The sequence below is a fragment of the Lycorma delicatula genome, chromosome 9 (assembly GCF_047948215.1).
Source record: "Lycorma delicatula isolate Av1 chromosome 9, ASM4794821v1, whole genome shotgun sequence".
Classification (NCBI taxonomy): Eukaryota; Metazoa; Arthropoda; class Insecta; order Hemiptera; family Fulgoridae; genus Lycorma; species Lycorma delicatula.
In genome coordinates, this window is record NC_134463.1 from 2760155 (window position 1) to 2775312 (window position 15158).

Genomic DNA, 15158 nt, shown 5'->3' on the forward strand with positions numbered 1-15158 from the left:
TGGCCGCATACACCCTCTCCCGCACCTTCAAGACCGTCCTTCCCTCTACGAGGACTGCAAGGTCATCTGCATAAGCCAGGACCTGGACACCGACAGGAAACTCCTTCTGAAGGAGTTCATCTATAATCACCAGCCACAACAACGGCCCCAGAACAGAACCCTGCGGAACTCCACCGTGCATTTGAAAATGTACTGTTTCTTCCTGTGCTTCTACCAGACATCCTCTGTTGGACAAGTAACATTCAATTTGCCTACGCAGGTACGGGCTGAGGCCCATAGCCGCAATCGCGTCATTAATGTGAACCCAACCAATAGCCCCGAAGCGTTTTTTATGTCTAGTGACAGCATCAGTGGAATTCTCCTGGTTCGCCAAGCGCCTCTCTTCACCTCGTCGGCCCATCCCAAAATTCGGCAGATAGCCTACACGGTGGATCGCCCCCGCATAAACCCGTACTGGTTAGGACTGATTCCGGTTCCCTCTTCTAGTTCTTTGATGATGCGGCCAGCCAGCATCTTTTCTACCAGCTTCCCCATCATGTTAAGGAGGCTCAGGGGTCTATAGGTTATATCTTCCTCCGAAGAGGTGCCTTTAGGTAGGAATACCACTCTGGCCTCCTTCCAGCAGTCGGGGAAGTCTCCGTTCTCCATGCCGTGGCTGGCATCTCGAGCATCTCCCAGGGAGCCTTCTGAACCAGCCCCCTGATCACTGCCGCGGGAATCTTGTCCGGGCCAGGGCTCTTTTTGGTTGCCAAGCTCCTCGCCGCAAGTTGTAGCTATTCCATGGTGAATCTTCTATCGTCGCAAGGTGTGGATCTCACGATATCAGGCACTGTATGCGGGAACAACCTGGCTACCTCCCTTGCAACACTGGTCTTATTGAGGATAGGCATACGTCTCCCGAACTTTTTGGTCACAATACGATATGCCTGGCTCCAAGGATTGCTGTCAAGCTCTTCGCAGAGCCTGATCCAGCAATCCTTTTTACGAAATCCTTTTTAAGAAATGGTTGACCGGAGACTGCACAAGACCACTTCATTTACGTTCATACATATCATCCTCATTCAGCCTCTGAAGTAATACCTTACGATGGTTCCGGAGGTTAATCAGAAAAAAAGAAAAGAAGTAAATTTGCAACATTTATCTATTAGTTTATTATTTATGATATTAATTTAGAAGTATAAGGTAATAATTGTACATAACCTTTGTACGCAACTGGACGCGATTAAACTTTCCTAATAACGATATCAGTATTATAGATAAATTAGCTTGCTGCAGTAGGTTTCAGTTACCAAATCGTCAATCATACATACAACTATGTAAATCCTATGGATGGAACCCATACAAAAAATATCGAACGGTTATGGGGCTCAGCCAAGGTGTTTAAATAAGAAACAGGAGTACGACAAGACACCATTTGGAGACGCATCTAGCGGAATTTTTATGTAGGCAACATACGGATGTAAATAGCGCTGCTACTTTTGAGGCATTCTTACACGAAATTCATGTCTATTGGCCACCTAAATAGGTAAAATATATATAATTTGTATATTAACGTTAATTAGACGAGGTTAGCGAGCGTAGATTATGTTTGGTTAGGTTATGTTGATATACGTACGTGATTCGTCATTACGTGAAATCAACATAATCTAATAATCAAGCATAATATACGCTCGCTAACCTCGTCTTTTTAACGTTAAAAATAAAAATTATGTAGAATAAATTATACGTATATACGTTTCATCGTGTCGAGTTGCATACAAAGGTTATGTATAATTATTATCTTGTACTTCTAAATTCATATCAGAAGTAATAAACTAATAGATAAATGATGCAAATTTAGTAGAACAAGTAAAACGCAAAAAACAATTTGATTTCAGCAGGGGTCCCGTATAACCGATAAGTACATTTTTTTAAATGCAGGAAGAGTATAATTTTATAGCCGTTGTAAATATTTGTCTCATTTTAATAAATGGCAAGGTGTTTGTATATTTTATGTAATCGTGAATTGTGCGATGTATGAATTAATTACACAGTAAATATGTTACGTACTTTATTGCAGCAGTGCATTGCTAGGAATAGGAAAGGTATGCTGACAACGACTGGTATGTCTGGACAAGCAGAGTACAAGAAAGAGAAGAGTAGGGGTGTAAGATATCACAGCGCATGCGCCGAGTTGTGAAAGTTGTACCACTAGTCAGCAGCGCACAGAATCAGTTTACCGCTGGTTATCGTTGCGTAAGTTTTTGTTGTATTGCTTCTATTCGCGCGACAATCCTTTCGCCACGTGTTAATAAGTGTAGTGCTTAATGGTGTTTGTTTTCTTATAACTTTCAATCTGTCATAACGTGATTCGGATACCTATTACTATATTGATGATATCTTGTAAGTAATTCAGTTATTAATTACTTTTTTTTTTATTAAAAAATATCGTTCGACTTGTTAATAATTGCAACCACGTACATATCAACAGCAATACGGCAGGGTAAACAGAATAGCTTTATAATTTGAACCAAACGTTTAATTTAAAAACACAGTAAATTTTAATGTTTTATGAATTTTATTTTATATTTTAATTAAAAATACATTTTAATTTATTTTTTGGTATTTCTACGAGTTTTAATACTAAAAGTATTACAATTTAATTGTGTAACTACATTCATCGTTTAATTACGCCTTCTTGATGCATTTAGCGCTAGTATTAATATCTATATTTTAATTTTGTCTAAATAATTGTTATTTTATTTTAAAATCTTTCAAACCAATGTTGGTATTTTTACATTCTTTCGTTATTAAGTATTTGAAGGACTTGAATAAATATCGGATTAATATTAACTGACGTTTCTGCTGTAATTATCTGAATTTTAAGTCATCTTTTAACGTCTCTTAAAGTAGTTTTACTATTTTTTTTTTTTTTTAACAGAATGTTACTAAGGAATTTAAAAATTTATTTTCAGTGTTTTTAAATGACTTTACTTAATGTGAAACAAACAAATTGTATGTCATATTTTTGAATATTTAAGCATAAATATTGTTTTGAAAAAATAAATTGAAGACCGTAAAATCTCATAACCATATTACTTGTTTGCGATCTGAAATGACAACACATGTAACTCCATGATAAAATTTCAGCCAATCCAAAGAATTCTTCTTTTCATGGTTCACAATCAAACAATTTTTAACACATTCTACACAAATAGAGTTACATATTTTACTCCAAATCAGCATGAAAAAAAAACATTATACAGTTAAGTTTTAAAATAAATATATTTCTTGTTTGTTGTAATTATTAACTTTGTATAAGATATTTTTTAGTGGTTTTAAACTTTAATTATTATAATTTTTTTTATTTGTTGATTGTTTTTAATGACAATATAATAATTTAGTTTCGGATATCTTAAAGTCATACCTTTTCGTTTACCCTTCTGCCGACCGTGAATTTAATTTTTCATGGATATACATACATATGGATTTTCCATTATAGAATTTTTTTCTTTAGAAAACAACCTAGTTAAAACTCAAGAGCAATATAAAAACTGTTGAAACAAACCTTTATAAAACAGATAATACACTAAATAAAACCCTATTAATATTTCTTTTCATTATAGTTAAAAGTTTTATTATAAATAATCCTATAACACCTTATATTTTAATGTAGGTCAACCTTTTGATAGTCCTTTTGAAATAGGAGACATTTTTTCTTCTGGTTTACTTATTTTGAACCTTTATAATATATTTTGGTACTTACATATTAACGCCACCGCAGCTACAGCTTTATTTAAAATTGAGTATTTATTTTATTGAGTCTCTTTATTAATTTTAAGAAATGGTTATTTATATTTATTTATTTTATAAATATAATTTAACCAAACTTAACCTACGCTCTCTAACCTTGACTAATTAACTCCGTAATCTTTTGAGTATTTATTTAATAAATTCAGTAATTATTGCAATTATTTATTATTTAAATCAAAACACTCCTGTTAATTAGTCAAGGTTAGCGAGCGAAGCGAGCATAGGTTAAGTTTGGTTAAATTATATTTATAAAATAAATAAAGAGACTGTCTATGTTAAACTCTATATCGGGCCATTTTCCACCGAAATCCAATTGACTACTCTAATTTTAAATAAAGCTGTAGCTGCGGTGGTGTTAATACGTAAGTACCTATATTTTTTTATAAGCAATTTTTTTTTGTAAAGTTTAGCTGTAATTTTTTAAAAGTCTTCTTTTTTTAAAGATTTAAAACATGTTAATTTATTACTATACATCTAATTATATTTTAAATAATTATCTAAATAATAAAAAAATATAATTAAAAAAATTTCGATCTCCGTAGCGGAGTGGTGGCGTTTTCACCTTTCATCCGGGTGGTGGGGGGGGGGGGGGTGTACAGGATTCGAATCCCGGTCAGGTTTGGCGTTTTATGTACGTTAAAAAATTCTATTTCCATATTCCCACGTACAAACTTTTCAAACCTTGTATGATAAATTAATTCATCAAGTAAAAAAAAAAAAACAACATACCAGTAAAAGTGGATTCACAAGCAGTGAATTTTTTTTTATACACCTTAATGACTCGCTACTTCTAATTTTTACTCTTTTTTTAATGGCGTATCATGATTTAAATATAAAAATTAATTTTATTTTTATAAAAAAGTTGATTTTTTAAAATAAATAATTCAGTTTTGAATACTAGACGGATTCCGGCGTACTTTCCTGGTTGGCGTTCAAGTAACCACACGTCTCAGGAATGAACGGTCAAGTCTGTAAAATATTACTTATTTACATGTCACATACATCATCCTCATCTCATTGGGTCATGGGAGGGGTTGCTCATTGTTTACTAGTTGAACAGATAAGGAAAATAAAAATATGCAACGTACATTTTTTTAAAAAGTCAAATATGAGTATAAATCCAATTTAATCTTCTGCAACATTATGTCTTGATAGTTTTTTTATACATTACTGTAAACAATTAATGATGAATAGTAATTAATAACATTAACAAAATAAAACAAGCTACGTATTTAAAGATATTTTATCGTTTATTTTTATCTTTCTTAAGATAATTATGAAATACTACAAAATTTATTGTCTGATATTTAAGATAAATTTAAAAATTACAAAAAGAAACATTTCTATAAACATTTTATGGAGTGTAATTATCTATGGTAATGAAACGCAGAAAATAAGAAAAAAACACAAAATATATGAACTCTTAAGGGTGCCTCCTGCATTCTTAAAAGTTCATATGTTTCATGATGTTTGAAAATTAAGTTGAACGCGAAATGAAAAGGGTTTAATATAAGAGAGTATTAGAGAAGTGACAGACAACTAAAATCTAAATTATTTTTTAAATTCATTTTTTTGTTAGAACTTCTTTGTTTTCGTACCGGTACTTTTTAATTAATAAAAATAGTTTAGGTCTACTTTCTTGACCTATCTGATCTGTTATCTACTGGATATTACATGTTTGTATTACCTTTCCATCACGAACAGTGATTCAGATTTATGATACGGCCCGTATTATCTACAATTATCATAGGATTGATAAGGGTTGATGAAACAACGCGTATCCGCGTGTTAATATCATAGCATGAAAATAACACAAATACGTGATATACAGATAAAAATATTTGAACATCCCTAGGTGATATTTAATATTACTAGTGTTATAGTCATTAAAAAAAACCTTTGAAATTTTATAATATATATATTTTTTTATCGATGATTGCCTTTAAAACTGTAAAAATATATATTTAATTAAGCACTAAAGTAAAATTTTTATGTGATAACATTGTGTTTTACGATTGTGTGAAATATTAGGCGTATTTTATAAATGATAACATAAATTACAAAAAAAAATATGATATATTTCTTTTAACTTGAAAAAGTATATTTTATTGAGGAAGGTAATAATTTTTTATTGGATAATTTGGTTTATTTATTGATATCATTTTTTTTTTTGATAGTATATTCTTTGCCATTTATTTTATAAAATTTTTTACGTATAATTAAAAATAATAAATAACATTTACAACAAAATTATTTTTAGATTTATGTCGGTTAGTAATAAATTAATAGATTCATGTTTTTAAATACATATAATTTTAATTTATTTTGTGGTATTGTGACCTTACATGCTAAGTGTACATAGTTTTATCTAAATTTCTTTTAGTTAATTTTAATGGTTCATTATTCAAAATTTTTACCTATATTTTTAAAAATATTTAGAAGTAAGATAAAATAATTTTTATAATAGATTTCTATAGTGTCTTACACTTGAATTTTATTAATATCTATGTTGACCTTGGAATGTTGACCTCGTTATTAATTTATGAGTTTTTACATTCTACATGCACGTATTAAAGGGAAGTTTTGTTTATCCAGTTATTGTTTGTAAAATATATATATATATATATATATAAGAGCCTGTTTCATGTTTTTCATTAGAAACGAAATATCGTAAAGTAGTAGACACTTCTGTTCGTTCTTTATTTGAATACTTTACTTTGTACAATCCAATCGAAGATTTAAATTTATCGTTTGACGTATTACTAAATCTTATTTTTTATTCAAATTTACATTTATATAATGTTATTTTTTTTGTTCTTTTTACAGTTGCAAATTTGTCAAATTTATTTTAATAATGACTAGCAAATTTAACTTTAATTCTTTTTGTTCTCTTGATATTTACTTTTAGTTTAGAGTAGAACATTTAATACCGGTCTAGTCTAACTAAACGGTATTAATTTGTTTATACAGCTGGTACGTTGTTTTTATTTCGTGGATGTTAGTTCACGTTATCAAATTACCATGTAAGCAGCTGAATTTTGTGATAATGAATGGGTACGACACGCAACTTGTTTTAACAAGGGATAGAAGTTCACTTTAAGGCCTTATAGGGGTTGTAGAAAATACACTCGTACAGACACACTTACACGTATACAGAGTGTATAAAAGTAGTTGTTTGTCATAAAGAAAAGAGTTGTAAAAGCGTTGAATAATAGGGAGGGGAAATTTAATGACAAATCCATACTTCATTTTTTTTTCTTTTTCTCATTGTTCTTATAAATCGGTGTTCCGTATTTTATATATTTAATTAATTAAATGTATAGTATAGGTTCGCTGAATATTGTTAATGAAATAGTTTTATTTTTAATTAATTATTGAAAAATATAAAAAAAATAATATTAGACAAGTGTTTATTTTCTGTTGACAACCAGCATTTTCATCACTGTAACTATATGCGCTCGTTTTAGTTGAAAAGCTTTGCGTAGTAAAATTCAACCGTAAGATCACCAATTGGAGTTAGTAATTTACTAATTTTTAATTTAATATATTTCCTATTTATTTGAATAACATTATTTAATTAATGTAAATTAATTTAACAATTTTAGATTTATTACTTTTAGTTTTTAGATTTATTTTATTTATATTAAATTCTTTTATTTTAACCTTTTATTATTTAAACGATAAATTTACGTAGGGTAAAGGTACTTCCGGCCTCCGTGGCGCGAGTGTTAGCGTCTTGGCCTTTCATCCAGAAGTCCCGGGTTTGAATCCCGTCAGTCATGGCATTTTCACACGCTACTTGTCATTCATCTCATCCTCTGAAGCAATACCTAATGGTGGTCCCCGAGATTAAAAAAAGTATTAAATTAACATAACATTATATAAACTAGCTAGGTATTCTGCTAGGCAAAAATATTTTGGGGTACGAATTCCACACATTATAAATAATTTTATCAAAACATATTGTACCGTTGTTGCCCCAGAATATAACTCTTGGCATATACCCCATACAAATTATTTTTATTTAAAAAAAAAGTTGTGACTGAATACTGGGGGTTAAAAATTAATTCGTAGAAGAGGAAGTAGAAAATAGGGTGGATGGCACCATAGAATGGAAATTTCGAGGTTTTTACATATTTAATGTAGTTTTGAGAAATACTATCCTAACGGAAAAGATAGTTTGAATTTTGTTACTGTTTTGCAATAAAAGGATTGATGAAAAATTTGTTAGAAATAACTTTATTTTGAAAGATTAACGTTTTTTATTTATAACCCTTACATATCATAACAAAGTTTCATAACTAAAAATGCTATTAGTGTAATAAATTATAACGTATGATTTGTTTTTTTTTTTAAATTAAATCCTAGAAGCGTCTTTTATTTGAAATTTAATTACTTAAAATTTATTTTAATAAAATAAGATTTTGTAAGTTTTCATGATGTTTATAGTTTAAAACATAATTTTATTAATTTCTTAAAAACTAAATTTAAAAGATGAATCGGTAATATATATATTTATTTATTTTATATCTAGTTAAATAAAATGCTTTTTTTTACCGAACCTTTTTTTTACGTATAATCATATCGTTTACATTATCGCTGACAGTAGTAATGTAAGCTAATGGACCTGTATCATTATAACGGTCACACAGAACTAGTTTTTTCAACTTCATAAAAGTCCAATTCATGACCTTCGTGACTCTAGTTATTTTGAATTATTCAGTTTAATATAAGCATGAAAATGTTAAATTCTTGTGTTTTTCTCAGTTAAAAATAATGTGCTAAGTTACCTTTTTTTATACTTTTCGTAGGTGATACACTAAACCATTTCCAATGAATCATCTTAGTTTGATTTTTATTGCCCTCTAAATTACGTAAGCAATTTGAAGCTGAATATTTTCTGTAATATTAACTAAATAACGAAAGAAAAATATATGTTCTAAAATTTATCAAGGTTAACTCCTTTCTGGTAAAAAAAAAATATATTTTTTGATATAATTTTCATTCTAGCTTGGATTAGATGTTTAAAAAGAGTTTTACAAAAAAATATGAAGCTCGTTTAACTATTTTCATTATTTTAATTTAGATTATTATTATTATTTTTTTTTGATTTTGTTTAAAGTCTTTAGAATAGTGAAAAAATATTTCATACTCATCATCTGGAATTAAGCTCGTAAAATATTCAATTTTCATTATAATATGAATCTTTCAGTTTACATATTTCTCATGTTTTGAAACTAAAAAGGTTTTATTTTTCAAGGAATATATTTACGTAATTAATACTGTTAATTTAGATAAATTGAACAATAATTAGTAGATTAGGTATATTAAAATTATTAAAAGTTCTCTGCGTTTCTTCAATTTTTTTTAAGTGATGATCCCGTTTGAACTTTGTCAGCACATCGCCATTCTAACAGTTGTAATAATATTTATTCAGATGAGTGTAGGAGAAGAAATGAGTGATCTATGATAACCCTGAAATAAAAAATGGTATTTTCATTTCCTCATGTACTTTCTTTTATTATTTGAAATTATATGGGACCATTAAATTGTTTACTTTTCACATTTATGAAGGAAATTAAAAAAAAAAAAATACTAAAATATTTTTTAAATAATTTATATAATTTTTAACCATTTTCGAAATATTTTATCCGCAGGATTTTATATTATGCAGTTTTTGCAGAAAAAAGAATCTAATAAAAAAAATAAATAAACGACAAACGAATCCGCAATAATTGTTCTTTGAACGGGTGCAAAGTACAAACGAATTCAACTTTCATTGAATACCCGTGATGGTAGGAAACTGTTTTATGTTTTTTTTTGTCTTCAGTCATTTGACTGGTTTGATGCAGCTCTCCAAGATTCCCTATCTAGTGCCAGTCGTTTCATTTCAGTATACCCTCTACATCCTACATCCCTAAAAATTTGTTTTACATATTCCAAACGTGGCCTGCCTACACAATTTTTTCCTTTTACCTGTCCTTCCAATATTAAAGCGACTATTCGAGGATGCATTAGTATGTGGCCTATAAGTCTGTCTCTTCTTTTAACTATATTTTTCCAAACGCTCCTTTCTTCATCTATTTGCCGCAATACCTCTTCATTTGTCACTTTATCCACCCACCTGATTTTTAACATTCTCCTATAGCACCGCATTTCAAAAGCTTCTAATCTTTTCTTCTCAGATACTCCGATCGTCCAAATTTCACTTCTATATAAAGCGACACTCCAAACATATACATTCAAAAATCTTTTCCTGACATTTAAACTAATTTTTGATGTAAACAAATTATATTTCTTACTGAAGGCTCGTTTCGCTAGTGCTATTCGGCATTTTATATCGCTCCTGCTTCGTCCATCTTTAGTAATTCTACTTTCCAAATAATATAATTCTTCTACCTCCATAATCTTTTCTCCTCGTATTTTCACATTCAGCGGTCTATCCTTGTTATTTCTACTACATTTCATTACTTTTGTTTTGTTCTTGTTTATTTTCACGCGATAGTTCTTGCGAAGGACTTCATCTATGCCGTTCATTGTTTCTTCTAAATCCTTTTTACTCTCGGCTAGAATTACTATATCATCAGCAAATCGTAGCATCTTTATCTTTTCACCTTGTACTGTTACTCCGAATCTAAATTGTTCTTTAACATCATTAACTGCTAGTTCCATGTAAAGATTAAAAAGTAACGGAGATAGGGAACATCCTTGTCGGACTCTCTTTCTTATTACGGCTTCTTTCTTATTTTTTTCAATTGTTACTGTTGCTGTTTGGTTCCTGTACATGTTAGCAATTGTTCTTCTATCGCTGTATTTTAACCCTACGTTTTTTAAAATGCTGAACATTTTATTCCAGTCTACGTTATCGAATGCCTTTTCTAGGTCTATAAACCCCAAGTATGTCGGTTTGTTTTTCTTTAATCTTCCTTCTACTATTAATCTGAGGCCTAAAATTGCTTCCCTTGTCCCTATACTTTTCCTGAAACCAAATCGGTGTTCTCCTAACACTTCTTCCACTCAATTCTTCTGTATAGAATTCTACTTAAGATTTTTGACGCATGACTACTTAAACTAATTGTTCTGTATTCTTCACATTTATCTGCCCCTGCTTTCTTTGGTATCATGACTATAACACTTTTTTTGATGTCTGACGGAAATTCCCCTTTTTCATAAATATTGCACACCAGTTTGTATAATCTATCAATCGTTTCCTCACTTGCACTGCGCAGTAATTATACAGGTATTCCGTCTATTCCAGGAGCCTTTCTGCCATTTAAATCTTTTAATGCTCTCTTACATTCAGATCTCAGTATTGTTTGTCCTATTTCATCCTCCTCAACTTCCTATATTTTTGGTATAGGTACAATATTTTTTTAACCTTTTTTAAACACTATAGGGACGACTGGTAATCGCCTAAAATGAGATTGCCTCGATCGTGGCGTTGAAGCGCCGTCCTAGCTTAGAGCCCTAACAGGCTCTCCCATCGGGGTTCCCCCTGGATCATAAGAATATCCTGATCGTCCCTTCTGAAGTGCCGAGATACCCCTCCTCAGGAGGGCTATTCTTCCCAGCCCTATCATATTCAGGGTCCGAATCATATCCTTCCCGTCATGCGCGCCCGCCTCTCACACCATGAAGGTCCTTAATGCGTCATCGGAAGCGGCTCGACCCAGCAACTCTTGTGTATGGCTGAGACAAGACGTCCTTAGTTGAAAAGCTACCTCCCTGGTTCTACACGGCCACCACGTTTCGCCTCTAGGTGCCATAATTTTTTGCATCTCTTTCTTTTTATATATGTACAATATTTGGATATCATATTTACTACTCTTTTTTTTGTACGTCTGTTAGAATTTACAATTGGTACCTCGTAGGGAACGTAAATTTTATTTTTGATAATCACGTGAAGAGAGATCTCCCACGAAACCTCTCATTAAAGCATACATATCACTTTATATATAAGAAAAGTACTTGTACAGGTGGTCCAAGCAAAGTTCAGTACTTAACATAGTACTTAACACTAGAAATAAATCACTAGAAAAAAAAATAAAAACAATGTTATCAATATCAATATATGAAAACAACATTATAGATAAATATATATTGCTATAATATTGCGGAAAACAGATATAGCTATAATTCCTAGCCTACCAAAGGGACGTTCACTACACAGTGGCAGAGTCATCCAGTGTTTCTAATCCCAGGTTCCTTTTTCAGATCACTCCTTTGGTTACATCTTCCAAATCCAGCACGTGGAAACGTTTCAGTGACTGATATAATCGCGGATGTTCAGTAGATTTACTACCGCACCATTTTCATGTTTGTCTAACCTCTGTTGTACCGGGAGCCAATTTTTAGGCTCACTTAGTAAACATAAGATAATCCTGGATAGTCGTGAATTTCTCTACCCCTAACAAATCTCAGTGCTTCTGTTATGGACCGCACCAATTTTGTTCGTAATTTTTGAATTTACTCAATATTGCTCTTGCACCTTGTATCCCATAGCTGGATCCCATATATCCAGATAGGTTTAAGGATAACTCTGTAGATTAACAGTTTATTAGACAACAACAACTGTGAGTTTCTACCCAGCAACCGTTTTAGTTCCCTATACTTTATGTTAATCTGTTTCCTCTTTACCACATGGCCCTTTCACGTCATGCAACGATCCAAGTGTAAGGCAAAGTAATGGATTTACTAATTATTATTTACGTTTGAGGGGATAATAGATCAAATAAACGCGCTTTACTTTATAATGAATAAAAGTAAAATCATGCATAAATTTATATGTATGTATGTATGTAATAATATACATTCTCTATGTTAAAAATGGTCTCTATTATTAAACACGATAAGCAAAATCAGATATTAACAGATTTTAAACTAGCTATGAATATGTAGATATTGTATTATTTTATTTATATAAATCACGCAACTACGATGGGTATTTTTAATAATAATTATGTCATTGTGTTCAAATAGTAATATATAATAAATTACTGGTTAACAGTGGAATGTTTTATAATTAATTTCTCTCTTTCTCTCTCTCTTTGTGCGTGCGCGTCTGCTTGTGCATGATGGTAGATTGTAGTAAATCTCTTCTGTTATCTTGCATGTATGCAAGAATTAAGCGTGATTTCCCTAAAGCTAGGTGTAATATTCTCACATTATTACTAGTTAGTTTATATATGGTATTCGATTTTACTGGTGATACAGGATACATACATAATTTAAAACATTATTATACAAACAAATTTTGCGTTATAATAGTGTTATGTAAAAAAATATAAAAAAACAACTTTTTTTAATATAACTTACTGTTTATTACTTTTATTTTTTTATTAATTAAGTACAACGTAATAAATTCAATTTATGTTTTTATTCAGGGTTAGGTATACGTACATAATTTTATTTACAATTTATTTATTGTGTAATTTTATACTTACGTAATGAATCATGCATTTTTGTAATTTATGCATTGTTTAACATAATTTTTCTCTTGTTACAGCTACTATACTGTTGCATTATATTACATTTAACTAAAATGTAAAATATTTAACTCCCTCCTATATATGCTTAATTATGTATTATTACTTCATTGTACGAAGTAAGGAAGTATTCTGATCGCAAAAAATTTCGGTTTCCTGATTTCAGCGGAAATATCCATTTTGACCATACTTGAATCCATTTTGACTAGTTTCGGCGTGACATCTGTACGTACGTACGTATCTCAAAAACGGTTAGCCGTAGGATGTTGAAATTTTTGATTTAGAACTATTGTAACATCTAGTTGTGTACGTTCCCTTTTGACTGTACTCGACTGGACCAAAATAGTCTAAAAAGCCCAAAATCCATAAGATTTGGATTCTGAACTTTTTATTAACTGCAGTAATAAGCCATCATTGAGAGATTTTCAGCGATATATCATAAGTGGTACTTATTTTCATTGCTTCCAGAGTTATAGACAAATGAAATTTTAATTAATGAAATATTTGGGTGTTACAAGGGGAAGGCACATCGGTTCTAATTCGACTTCCATCTCCTTTTCGTTTTAAATTTTTTTAAAATTTAAATATGTTGATTTATTAATAATTATTAACCTCAGATTGTAAAATTTTTTAGGATAAATAATAATTCAATAATAATAATAAAAAAACGAAAAAAATATCAGAAGTATTAATGAAATAAAATTTTACGTACTTTTCATTTAAAAAAAAACGTGTAGCAAGTGTAATTTAATAGGCGTAAAAGGAAGTCATGTAGCGTCCACATTAGATTTTTTCTTATATAATTCAACATTATGGTTTTGCAGATAGCTTTTTTAAAAAAATGTGATTTTATTTTTTTAGTTATAAGTACGAATTCAAACTTAAGTAAACAAAATTACCTTATAATATTGAAGTATTTCCTCTAATTTGTCTGTGTTTTTATTTTTACGAGGTACGCCAATATCCAAATAATATATTTAAATGAATCATAACACGACTTATTTTTCTTAAAACCGATTTAAATATTAATTAAAAATATTTACTGTAGGTTCCCTTTTCCTTGAACTTAAATAAATTTCTTTTCTTGCCATTTACTTGCTTAGAGCCTGGAATGACAAAAAAAAATGATAATAATAAATATTAAAATTTGTAATATTTGTATGAAATTTTTTCATAAGCATTGCGTTAATTTTTAAATTGAGTTACGGGTTCCAAATTTCTTATACAAGATTTTTTTTGTGGTACTTCCTGAGGATGAATTTCAACAAAATACGAGATTTTATGATTTACAATTAAATAAAATTTAAATCATCAAACAAGGGTTTTGTTACTGCTGTGGTAAAAATTACTTTATTTTTTTAAATTTTAATTTCAGCTCTGGTTTCTCTTTTCTGAAAAATTTTATTTTTCTGGGAAAAGTGAAACCATTTATTATTGTTTAACATTAGATTTTTTTGAATTATTTTATTTTTTTTTTATTTTTCGGTAATGAATGAAGATATCAATCCCAATTTGATTTTTGGAGTGTTTAATCTTCATGTAAATTTCTATAAACCAATCAGTAGATGTTTCGAAATTTGACCTGAAAAGGAATAAAAAAATTCAAAAAAATTTCGAACAAGTTTGAAAATTTTCCTCATTTCCGTCTACAGTAAACGAGATATTCACTCGATTTCAAATACTCTTCAGTTAAATATCTAAAAAAATATGTTCATGCTTTTTTGAAGAAGGTGACCGTGCACGGTGCGGTGGCTCAACCAACACAGCCATTATCACAGTTATTGATGTGCGACGCGACTGGCTGCACCTGCCTCCGGTACTTGACTAAAATCATAAAAGAAAAAAAATGATCGCGACTAGAAACGCAAGTAACGAAATATT

General features: G+C 30.1%; 1 protein-coding gene across 1 annotated transcript in view; it reads left to right on the forward strand.

Moving 5' to 3' along the window:
• The first annotated feature begins 2229 nt into the window (after positions 1 to 2229).
• Positions 2230 to 15158, forward strand: part of IRSp53 (Insulin receptor substrate 53 kDa) — a 1008929-nt gene continuing 996000 nt past the window's right edge. Inside the window, exon 1 of the mRNA XM_075375577.1 lies at positions 2230 to 2382. The gene's annotated coding sequence lies outside the window, so the exon portion shown is untranslated. The remainder of the gene's footprint in view (positions 2383 to 15158) is intronic.